The sequence below is a fragment of the Perca fluviatilis genome, chromosome 15 (assembly GCF_010015445.1).
Source record: "Perca fluviatilis chromosome 15, GENO_Pfluv_1.0, whole genome shotgun sequence".
Lineage (NCBI taxonomy): Eukaryota > Metazoa > Chordata > Actinopteri > Perciformes > Percidae > Perca > Perca fluviatilis.
In genome coordinates, this window is record NC_053126.1 from 16,246,146 (window position 1) to 16,259,683 (window position 13,538).

Genomic DNA, 13,538 nt, shown 5'->3' on the forward strand with positions numbered 1-13,538 from the left:
TGCACACTTCAAACACTTAGTTTTAAGTATATAGTGTAGATAACGCAAAAAGTCAGTGCACTGAAAGTACCCGGATGACCCCTAAAAAAGTCAAAAAGTTCAGTGTGGAACGATGGACACTATGTGCACTAAACGGGCGCCATCTTGACTACGCAGCGGAGGGACCAGGGATGTCAACCGGTAGCTGATTGGACGAACATTATCACATGGGTCTGGCTTCTCCCGGATTTCACAACAGAGCATAATGGCGGCTCGTTCAGAATATGATCGCGTATTTTACGAAAATAGTTCACCAAAAGCGAGATATAGGCCATGCAGTCGCTGAATCTGTCTTCATTTCAGATCAACAAAGGTCAGTGTTTTAACATAAGTGTTCAGTTTGGGACAACACTAACCATCTAAAGTGGCCACTATGGCAGTAAGTGGTCAGTGCACATTAGCAGTATACTGACGGAAGTGTGCGGTTTGAGACACAGCCCAATGGAACTCCTGTGAATAATCTGAATTCAGGACATAACATAGGGCAGCATAAAGGCCGTTTTACAGTTGTGCGGAGGCTCCACGCAGAGCTCTCGCCTTGGCCTATGTAAGTGGCCTGATCGCTGCAACGTGTGGTTAAATCTCTCGAGAGGTGCGCGTCAGGCTACAGCGTAGGGTCTGGCGTAGACGCAGAGGGGTCTGCGGGGCTACGCCGTCGATTTTACGCACGACTATAAAATGGCCTTAAGGGTCAAGGTGAAGACATGAAGGGAAACTAAAGTGATCAAATGTCACAAAAAGAGTGCAAAAGTGTGGGACCACCCACTGTGCCTTCCTGTGGCAGAGCAGCCTCCAGTAATGACAGCACGGTGACCATACTGCACGGCAGGAAGTACAGAACTCTTTTTTCACTTCAGATCTAATCAAGAGATATGACAAAAATAACAAACCAGTAACCATTTTTGTTTCATAATTACCAAACTACAGAAGTGATGGTAAATGCTCCCTCCTCAGAATACCTGCCTAACGCCTACAAAAAGGCCAAAAGGAACAGGAATCTCACTGTGTGATGATTGTAGAATCAGGGAACATATGTACTGTAGGTCAGATATGCGTAAGTGCCAGTCTGAAATCCCAACTCAAGATGCAATCTCAAGGGACAGATGTGACATACAGAGACCCCATTTACTCAGCACCAATCATCCAACCTACCTGACACACCAGGCAGATGTCAAGGAACTAGTTGCGATGGAGAAGAGAAAAAAAGTTGCACTTCAACACCACTACCACATATGTTCTACGCACGCAGGTGGCGGTAATCTCTTCGTCATTTAAAAAGGGAAAATCAGATATAATACAAACCGTTGATACAATACATACAACAAGACAGCGTCTAAGATAGGTCTATGTTGAAATATGTTAATAAATATACCTATACAAGAAATGATGTATCTCATTGTACATTTGGCCTCTAATGGACATAATGTGCAAACATAAAATCGCTTGAGCTGAACAGCCATTTCAGAATGATCCCTCTCACCAACGCCGATTTAACACGATAAAAAGGCAGACGGGGTCGACGAGTGTGATGGGGCCAACGCTTGTTTATTTATTTAGGATCCTCATTAGCTACAGCATTGCAGCAGCTATTCTTCCTGAGGTCTTTACAACCATCTTTACTATCGGTCCATACAATAATGAATGTACATTACATTCTAAATAGGACATCATAAGACAAAGACTAAACACACACAATTACACGCATCATTTCACAACACAAATGACAAAAATAAATACACAGAAAAGACGAACAGGACAGCTCCACCTGGGGTCCATTCCAGGTAGGAGGTTTAACAAACTGAGTCTAACCCTGATGTCTGAGTTGATTTACCCTGAGATGGGAAACTCAGAGTTTTTGGTTCCAGAACAGCTGATTTGAGTTGGTTCAATCAACTCTGAGTAGGTTCACTCAGGGTTACACGCGTGCACAACCACTATAAAAAGGCAGTATGAATGGAGCCATGATTCTCTACTATTCACCATGATAACAACCACAAACAAACGGGTCAGCGGAAATACTCATGCGCACATACAGCGAGTTTGAACCATAGGTTTGAACATGCATTTCGTTAAAAAAAGCAAGACAGCGGCTGCTGCTGCTAAAGAGAGAGAATTGGTGTGGGAGAAATTTGCTGCTCGAGTCAATGCGTACGCATTAACAGTGTATTAAGTTCACATTTAATCACAGTTAACTTATATTATTACTGGTGAAAACTGGAATTGTATTACACCTATAATTTCATTTAGGTGCAATCCTGCGGGCGAAAAAGTAAACTATAATATATTAATCCCATTCTGAGGCTGCAGCACCATATCATTAACAGAACTATAATGTATAATAATTAATTTCTTTTTAATGGCTCTCACTGGTTTGTGTCCAGGGGACACTACAAAAACATTTAAAAAATGTTTCAGAGTGATCCGCTACACTGTTATAAAGAAAACTGCTGTTTGCAAAACACGTAATGCGACACAAAGAATCTGCTTGGATGTTAAAGCCTGTCCACGATGGTTGATATTAGTGATATGAGGACAGATAAGGTATCTACATATCTGATGGACTGTGATAAAAAAAAATACCTCTCAAATCGGTTATGTGGAAATGAAAATATATCTATAGTCGGGACTCAATATCATCTCCCAACGTAAACTCTCTGAATTAATACAGCTTTTTCATCAACGGGATCGTCGACAAAAGGACATGACATATTTGAGAAAAAAATGTTTTATAGTATGCCTAACATAAACCAATACGTTTTTTTTTTATTCATGCAGATAAACTGCATTAAAATGCGCCTGATACAGACTGACTGAATGAATGAATGAGGAAGGAGACTGAGAGAAACTCAAGGTTTTTTTTCTCAGTTTCTCTCAGTCTCCTCCCTCTCAGAGGGAGAAACTTGAAGTTTCTTGAAGAAAACCTGCTCACGACCAGGTTAGGTTCACAGGCTCACTTACCATAGTAACTGACTCTGAGCTTACCTCTCTTTCTGAAACGGAAAACCCAGAGTTTCCCTCATCTCAGGGTTAACAAACTCAAAGTTTTCACTAAACCTGCTTTCTGGAACGGGCCTCAGTAGGGCTGGGCGATATGGCTGAAAACTGTATCACGATATAAGTGTTTCATATCGGTCGATAGATAATTATTGATTTTTTGATGACCCATTTAAAATAAGGACCAGGAGAAAAATATATTAAATTTAAACATTTTTATTTTAACCTTCCTCTGATTATAATCCCCTCAGTTAGAAAAGCAGAAATGTCAACACAACCATGGAAAACACTCAAATAATTTAAATCTAAACATAAGTCTAAAATCACAATGAACACTTAACAATTATCTCTTAACATTAAGGTGCAAAATTAAAGAATAAGAAATGCTTAATAAAGTGTAATAAAATAGTGCAAAGTGTTAAATATAAACAGAGAAACCTGAAACGAACTATTTTCTGTAAGTTTAGTGCTAGGGTGGTAACCTGGCTTCTCGACAGCACTCAGCATGTCTGCCTCCGTTATTTCTTTGTAGCGTTTAGTAAGGTACTGATGCAGAGTACCTCTCCATGGTGGTCTGCTGTTTGTACGGTGTAGCAGCTGCAGATGTTGGACGTTGCTGGCGAATACGGCTGTGCTCCAAAGTGTGAGCGCGGCTAAGGTGGTAAAACAAGTTTGTGGTGTTACCAGTGTTGGTGGGGACAACGGTCTTGCATAATTTGCTGACGACATTGGTGTGACTACGGTCAGACTTATAACATCCCCAAAACTGCCATACTGACTTTTCCTGTTTTATCAACAATTTCCTAGCTCGCTGCGGCACTGACATTCCACTTACCGCTCCACGCCGCCGGTTCTGTTATTCAAGAACCCAAAACGAGACCGCGATGTGGCGCAACCAAAGTTGATACTGTTACACGATTGGCTGTTAGAGTGTCACTCCCTACGTTGCTAGGTTACCATAGAGTGAGTGCCTTTGTTCATGCAACCAAACTTGCTTCACAACCTCTGGTTTCGGTTTCTTCTGATGAAGAAAAACAAGTTATCAAACGTTTTATCGAACGCATTTTCTATTGATATTGATTACGTGTCTATCGCGAGACATATCGTTATCGTTTTATCGCCCAGCCCTATCCACCAGCGCAGTCAAAGAGCAACCGTAGAGTCTGTTTCACTGAGTGTCTACATATGAAAATATGTACAAAACAAAATAAAAGACTTCTGATATGGTCTTCTATTTCCCATTATTCTTCAAATACAACACCAACTCAAAATTCACACCTATTCATATCATTGTCACACATTATTCAATACAACAATCTAAATCATAATATGGCCCATTCTTTACTGTAGTGAAAATGTATCATAAACAAGCTCAATTTCCCAAGTCTGACAATATCAAAGCATATGTAATTGGAAAAAAAAGCATGTTGAAAATTGGCAATGCCCCCCCCCGTACCAAAAACGTACCGAACTGAACCAAAAACCGTGACATGAACCAAACCGTGGATTTTGTGAACCTACCATTTACCCACTATTGTTATACACTACCAGAGGCAAGTTGGCCACTGCCCTCACAATCAATCTCCTGTGCATGCAAACAGGCACACCCACCCACTCAGTTTCAAAATTAGTCAGAACCCCAAAAGATCAGGTGAGTAAAGAGCAACCCAGTACAGTGACTGGTGAGTGCAATGCACAATGTTGGTTTTCCCAAATTAAACAAGCAGTAGCTCATCTGTGCTGCAGCAAGACACTGACGGTGTCCTCACAGACCCACTTCCCTGTCCACGTGCCATATGCACCATTCCCAAAGACAATAAAGCAGCTGCCAAAGTGACAAAGCTCCAACCTACAGCAATTCAGAGGAGGCCAAACCAATGGCCCTGTCACTTGAATAGTAGGGGGAGATGGTATTCAGACACAGGGAAGGAGGGAGGGGTGATAGCGAGAGGAGGGGGGAAAGTGAAGGAGAGGGTTGCATTAAGACTGGGGGGTTGGGTCAGACAGAGAGGCAGCAGTGCACACAGATATGAGACTCTGCAAGAAAGATTGAGGCACTTCCATTAATCATCAGGGGTCTCATTTATAAACGCGGCGTACGCACAAAACGGAGCTGAAAATGTGCGTACGCCACATCCCACGCAAAGGTGTTGATTTAGAAAAAACAAACTTGATGGGAGAATGTGCGGTCCGCCACGCAAACTCTGACCCATGCGTACGCACATTTTGGAGACAATGGGAATTGGCGACGCAGATGGTGAGGTGGTAAACTGAAGTCAGACTGCAGAAAGTACATGCGGGAATAACAATTACTCGTTATATTTTCAAGTATTGATGCCTCACGCAAAAATTTTTCACTACATATCATCCACGTTGCCATGAAAATGAAATCCAGCAGTGTTATTTGCGCTTGTGCTGAGTGATATGTTCTTAATACTTAATCGGCGCTGTCTCACCGTCACATTGTCCGCTACGGAGCACAGGAGGAGATGGCCCGACTGCATGGAATACAGGATAGCATCAAATACCCTAGCATTAGAGAACTGCAAAAATACAGTGTAAATAACTAAATATCAGTCTTTAATACTGTGCATATATCATCAAATGTCAAAGTCTAGAAATACAGCCGTTAAGCGGCAAACGTTACATACTTGGGCAAACGTTACACTTAATGTCCTCGTTATCGGTCCGAACTTCAATACTGTTCGTGACAAAACCTGCATGAAGAAACGTGTGTTTGCCTATGAGACTTTCGTCTTCAAATTGTATCTCAGGGTGATGCTGTGATTTTGGCAAGGTGTTAATAATCACAAATTGTTGTAAAGATCAATACTGGTGTGACCCTGTGCGTAATGCTGCACGATGGGACTGCTGGCCCTGCAGGAGGACTACGGCAATGGAAGAATCAGGAGAGAAAGAGACTTCAGGGACCATGGCGATGCTAATATGCAGATTTAGATTCTCTAAAGCTGCGGATCTCTGTACTGAATTGGGTCAAGAGGGCAATGCGCCGGAACTGTGCCATCCCGGTCCAAATACAGGTCGTCGCCACTCTGGGAGCAACCGTCTGTTTCCAGCAGTAAATGGCAGATAGCTAAGTGTTTTATATAAATATTATATATAATCTTCAACTTTATCACTGAGGCTTGTTTGGATACAATACATAGTTCTGTTATAACCTTATCATATAGCTCGGGTATATCGAAGCTGTCCCCGAGTGAGGTAATGCCTTCCGTTTTGGACGTCATTATTAATATAGTAATAGATCAGCTTTCCCTACACTGTACGAGAACAGGCCAAAATTATAAATCAATTTGCAGCAATTCCCGAGCGTGAGAAGTTTTTTGCTTTTCCCCCGCCAGTTGTCATGATTCGGCGTAACGAAAGAACAACTGCCAGAAATACTGATCAGCATTCATGAGGTGCTTTGCATTGATTATTTATGGTTAAAAATGGGCGTGTACAGGGCGGGATAAGAGGCTGATTCACTTACGCACACTTGCATGTGATTGCGATTTATAAAAGGGAACATTGCTTACAGATGTGCGTACGTATGGTTTTATAAATCTGATTTTTTTTTTTGGCGTACACCATTTTTGGCTTTTGGGCATACGTACACTTTTAGGAAAGATCCTACGCACAGTTTTCTAAATGTGACCCCAGAGCATCGGAGAAGCTGAAATCTACAGGGACCCGAAGTGGAGAAAACAAGGAACAGCTATGCGTTGGGAAAAACAATAGAAAGAAAAAGGGTGGTGAAAGAGGTACTTAGTAGTAATAATAAAGCCTTTTAGTCATTTACAAACTAATTGAATCAACCAAAAAAATCTCATTCAACAACCTGGAAATCTCTCTTCGCTAGTGAAACGTGTTGTAAAGACTTATACAGTATATTGTCTAGACTGACGCTACAGTCAGTCTTATTACTAGATCCAGGATGAAGGAATATGTGATGCCAAATTAAAAGGGGCACTGGGCCAATTTTACACATGAAGTACAGTTTTGGGGAGTAGTATTCAGCGAGTGAAATCAGTTGTATCATATTTTTTAGCTTAACATTTTAAATTTTTATTTTAACAGTCTCTTATAAGTCCTCCAGCTTTATGGTAGTGCAATACTGTACTAATTCACTGAGCTTCGACAGAGACTTGTTTTAGGATTTCCCAGGGTTAAAAAAAATTTGTGGAATTTTTAAATGAAATGAAAATTGGAAAACATTTTCAAAACTTGCAGATACAACCTTAATATAAGAGCTGAGCAGCATAAGGTAAAAAAAAAAAACTTGCAAAACCTTGAGGGATATTCAACGTTTCAGATAGCACTCTATACGTAAATCTTTAATATTTAAATGGTCCTTAAAGTTGCTACTACTGCAAATAAATATTTCTATCCAAAAAATGTAAAAAATAAGACTTAACACGCTCAACTCTGAAACTTAACAGGACTGGGTGCTGAACCCTTAATGTGGATCATAATATACAAAAAGGTACTTTGGACAGCACTCCACTTAATACTTTTTCTATTGACACACCATAAATGTATCAAAATGACAGCGTTTATACTTGACGTTGATTTGTTTGTAGACAGGCTTCCTCGCCCTCTTGTATCCTCTTTAGTGTCAGAATTTTTTCCAACTGACTCCTGGGGGCTGTTTCACAAAAGCAGAAATTATAAATCCAGGATAACAGATAAAGCGAGGATTGACCTAGTCTAATCTGTGCAGCCTGGCTTTGTGCGTTTCACGAAGGCCAAGCCTGGCTGAGCAGGAGCGACTAGGTCGAGCCAGGCTGAAGTATTTCCGATAGATGAGCGTTCACGGCTTTCCGCGAGGTTGATAACAGATTTACTGATGCTAAAATGGAGAATACACATTGTTCATACTTTATACAGAGTGAGCAGCAGCTTCTTGTGGAAGTATGATAACGTGAAACACATTATTTGTAAAAAAAAGAAACACGGCCGCTGTAACGAAACAGCGAGAGAAAGCGATCGCGGACCGACTGAATGCGTAAGTGTAGCCTAAAAATATACATTTACTGACCACTGCTCTGAATTTAAACAGTCATACACTACGTTTACAAGCTGTCAATATTCGGGTTATGGTCGGGTTAAGGTCACTATTCGGGTTTCTGAAACATTCGGAATAACCTGTTTACATGCGTGAGCAGAGAGAGTTACTCCTACATGGAATTTGTAATCAATTGGCAATATCCCGACGTAAACGGCGACGCACGGTGAGCGTCTGGACGTAGCCTACGGACAACCTTAAGACGCAATAACTTTTCGGTCACCTTCTTACTATCTCGGTACTTTCTGCCGTCAGCAAAAGACATTATATTCATGGTTTTCACCACACTAATAAAGAAATTGGTTTCCTCCTCGCTCCAAAAGTGTGGTGCTGTGCTGCGTATATATATATATCTGCATATTTATTCATTCAGATATAGATATATATATATATATATGGTCAAGACCTGACTGCATCTTAACTGCCAATAAATATATATATATATATATATATATATAAAAACTATATTATTATAGTATATAAATTATTATTATAACTATGTTTTCTGGCGCATACAAGAAGTTCCTCTACTCAAAAGACCAAGATTCCTTGCGAATACAACATGCGCAGAATCAATGTTCCTTTTGATGGGGATATGCCGATACACGTTTACATGACCAAAATTTCGGGTTAGAAAAGGGGTAACCCAGGTAGCATATTCGTTTTTGCCGGTGTTTACATGGCCGTGCGCAACCGGGTTATTGCTAATATTCCGGTTTTGAACGGGTTATTGGCTGCATGTAAACGTAGTCATAGTCATACCATTCAAGGATTAGGCTACTAATCATTTGCACAAATTAACCGTTGTATTCTTTGCCTTAAAAGTAAGCAGAAGATAATGTTCCACAGGAAATTTACCATGAAGATCAATTTTCTACAACGCTAGAATATAATGCATAAATATCTCTCACTCTGTTTCTCCCCATCTCTCTCATTGGCTAAATTTATATTTTAAAATATGAATTTCCTAAGTTATATTAACTTCCACTGCTCGCTTTTAATGCAAAGTGTACATCTGTTCGCTTTTGCAAATGACAAGTGACTCACTGAATGGTTTCAGTTAAGAGCAGCAGTTCGTAAAAGTATATTTTTAGACTAGATCATTCAGTCGGTCCGCTATTATCTGCGTTAACTACAGTAACAACTTAAATAATAATTTCTTTTCTGCTCTGAGCGCATCCACCGTCACTCTTGTGTTGTGGTCAACCACACACTCGCTGTGTACATGCGAAGCACGGAGCTATATCTAAAAAAGGAGCTTCCCCAGTCTTATAACACGTTTGCCTGCCAGAACTTTTTTGTAATTGGTGCGAAGACCTCACGTCTCTTACTTAGAAATTCTTGTTTATCTACATCCGGGCATTTCTCGTGTACACAAAATCTACATACTATGCAGTTGGAATGCACAACATACTCAATTTTACATCATACTTAGTAAGAATAGTATAGGCTACTTGTCCTACACCAGTTGGATATTTCCAATTGCTGTTCCAGACTTGAGGGACTTCAAGGTACTACTAATTACTAATGTCTAAACCCACAAAAACATGCTTTCTCATGCCATATATCCTGGCACAGCTGTCCTTGGCGGCAGTTAAGATGCAGTCAGGTCTTGACCAAATAAACTGGCAACTGAGAGTATATGGCAGTATTTTGTATTTTTTTTCCAAGCAAGTCTGTGATCCCTTATAAAGACACACGAGTGAAACCTATTAAGAATTTGAACGATAGGAGCAGGAAATTACTAGCCTGACGTGGTCATACTCCGATTCTAGTCAGACCTCCAATGTTGTGGGCGGGGCTAAATTCGGCTGGCATCCAGACTAGGAAATTACTGCTCTTGAACTGCGAAAGTTGCAATAAATGCTTTCCGTAACATAGCCTATTTCTTCTGAAATGGGTACCGTAACTACTTCTCGGTATAGAGGACATTTTTTTAAGCTGACTAATATTTTGATTAAATTTCAATGTAAGACAAATATTGTTAACAGAACACTGTGACGTGAGAAAGTGTTTGGCGAAGGTTTGTGAGTTGTGATTAGGGTTGCACAATATATTGATTTTTTTAATCGTCATCGCAATATCAACTGGCGCAATTAACATATCGCAAAAGGTGCGAAAGACACCGATATTTTGTGTTAGTTGAAAGAAAATATCAGTAAAAACTGCACTTTAAAATGTTCTTTCTTTAGTGGTGCCTTTTATATTTAATTCAATGTTCAATTTGTTCAATAAAAGAATGTTGGATATTATTTCCTCTTATTTGTTATAAATTCAATAAGCAATTTGTTGTATTTTAGCAGAATACTGAAAGCTGCAGAACTGAGTACACTTTAATATCCATTTATCGCAAGTAATATCACAATATTCAACAACATTATGGCAGATTTTCCTCATATCGTGCAGCCCTAGTTGTGAATTATGTAGGGTACGACTGGATTGTATCAATGTCCTCTCCAAATAAAGCTCAAATTGTTGAAATATTATTGTTGCAATCTGTACAAATTCAACAATTTAATTAAAAGCACACGCACACGCACACAAACACACACACGCTGTGAGATTAGCTGATTCTAATGACATTAGCCTTAATTAAGATGGGTCTTGAAAGTGGACCATCATTTGTGGTATTAAAAATGAAATATAAGAAATGTAGGTATTAGTTGAAAAAGCAATGGAAGTTTTTAGTCATTACAAAACGATAAAAAGTAGTCATTATTGCCTATTGCATTCCAAACATGCCACAATATGACAAAGACGCACGTTTTCATGTGGCCGAAGAGAAAACAAAAATTCAATGCTCTTTAATGTCATTTCAGCAGTAGCAGCATTAACAGAGTGCTAGTAAGCCTAATGAAACTCCTGCCAATGATTCTAAAGTGGTAAATGAAGCACATACACTCACACACTATATAATATATTTTGTTTGCTCGATCATTTGTTCCCTGACCACACACTCCTTTTCATTTAGAGGTCATTCACAACTAGGCCAAGGATGGTGTTACCATGGTAACTAAACCAGAGAGAACAGAACCAAAAAAAGGAATTTAAAAATAAAAAAAGAGAGAGAAAACAGGGGCGATAAAAGTATTAATGACCAAAATCAGAGCCAAAAATAAGTCAGATCTAAGTCTGTAGATTAAGTGGCCGACATGCATGTTTTCCTGGCTGGCAATTTTTAGACACTCTGAAATGTTGCAGGTAGTTAATGGCTTTTTAAAATGGAAAACCAACAATAATTACATACTAGTATTTTGAGGTAAAGTATGTAATTAAAAGCTCAGCTCTGTGAACCCTAAACTTACCTGGTATCGGCAAGCACTTTGACTCAGTCTCTTTAAAATCTATTTCAACTAGGAAAATTAATTTGCAGTAATGGTACCCATTTATAGCTCAGCCTTCTGAGTTTGTTTGATCTACTGCTCACCTGGTAACTGCATGCCCTTTGACCCAATTTGTCCTCTTTTATTTACACACTTGGTGGCATGATGTAGCAATGTCTACATCTTCTATATCTTATCACTGTATACACACTAATCACAAAACTGACCTATAGCTTGGGTCTGCATATCAGATTGCCAAAATATAGTTTAAGGAAAATGGTAGATAAAAAGGTATATGCTAGGTAACCAGTTACAGTAGCCCTAGAGGTTTGAACTGCTTCAATCTGTGTGCACCTTTAGGCAAAGAAGCCTATCCAAACAAGCGTGACTGCAGGCGGGCTAGTCATTAGATAGATCTATGTTGTTACACATTGTGCTTCCAACTGCTATAGCGATGTTAAACCATAAACAATTTAAAATAGGTTTCACGCCTGTAAAATTGAGGATTTCTCCTACAAGGAAAACAACAGGCATGGACAGTACGCTAAGTAACGTTAACGGGCCTCTGCAGGAGTAATCTGTTTGAACACACCAGTCGGCTGAATGCCACTGCTTTATGTCTGTCTCCCCCCATATTAGTCATACAAACAGTACAGACCCAAACACATCTGTGTGGGATAGATATAATTACCAGTTGGTGTTGAATAAAAACATACATTGCAAAGTAAAGACTGCTGGCGAGCGACCATCGTCGAGCAGCCAAAATCCTAACGTTAGGCCACAGGGCAAAGATTATTGCCTGGGTTTCGTAATGGACGTCAGTGCTATGCATAGCAGAACTGCATAGCAGACCTGAAAGCGTACGAAGATACATATTGTTTCCAAGATCGTGACAGTAAGCTTTGGAAAATGAACTGTACAGTTCGGTTTTGTGATATCTACTCCTTTGAATGCATTCTCATAAAATAACCTCAGTCTGAGTGTGCGCCATCATCACCATGACGGCGTCACCGTCTCCCACAACACAAGACAGTCGACGAGCAAATTAGCAACTGATGCCCAACACGGTGGTCGTAGCAGCATTTGTTGGGCTATTAGCAGCGTATTTGTGGCCAGCAGTGAGTGAGACAGGCAAGGGATGTCAGATAGACACACAATGTAGATGCGGTTATTGTGTCTTTTGATAGACAACTGCCAACTAGCTTTAGCTAGCAAGCTAGTTAGCCAGAACAGGCCGCCGTGCAAGTGAACGGTCTCAGTGGGCGCCGGGCATCAGAGCTACCTCTCAAGTCTTTACACTGCTGTTACCGTGTCTCTTGCGGTCTACTCATTCGGTTTACTGAGAGAACATGACTGGCAGAATAATGTTTGAATCAACGGCGTTTACCTGGGTTTATCAGGTTGCCAGGGCGCGCGGGATCTTTCTCTCCGAGGATCCTGAACACCTCTCGTTGTCGATGACGTCACGCGTAGGTCTTTTCGCTGAGGACGTAAGAGCGTGTTACGTCTGGCAAATATCTGTGCACCAGGCAAAAAACATCCATGGCAAAAACTGACAAAAAACATTTATTAACGCCGACAGGACATTTGGGCACAAAGCTACAATGGAAAAACATAAGCGAAAGTTTAAAAAATGCTGCTCCCAAAAGTAACAATTATTTTTGATTAGATTATAGATACCCCAAGGTAGGTGAGAGTAAAGAAAACAAGTGGAAACGGATCCATAAAAAACGGAGTTCAAACATGTTGGAAGATACAGTAAAAATGTAATGACATTTATTTTTATGTTTGTATATTTGAAAGGTTAAGGTTACGATCAATCCACTCACCAGACTGACATGCTTGTAAGTTGTTTTTTATGTTTTATTCCATTAATGGTCAGTAGAAGGGGATCATTCATCGTTGTGCTTTTTTTGCAGGTAATTATTGCAAGTTTTATCTGAAACGCATAGAGAATGGTATCTGGACAAAATCAAAGTTTGCAGTGCCCCTCCGTGGACAACTACTGTTAAAAATGATTTAATCAAACCGACGGTCAGCTCTGAAAAGTAAGCGTCAGATTTTGAGATCTCCAAATATTAGGTCAAAAAAAATCTATAGGAATAGGCCTGAAT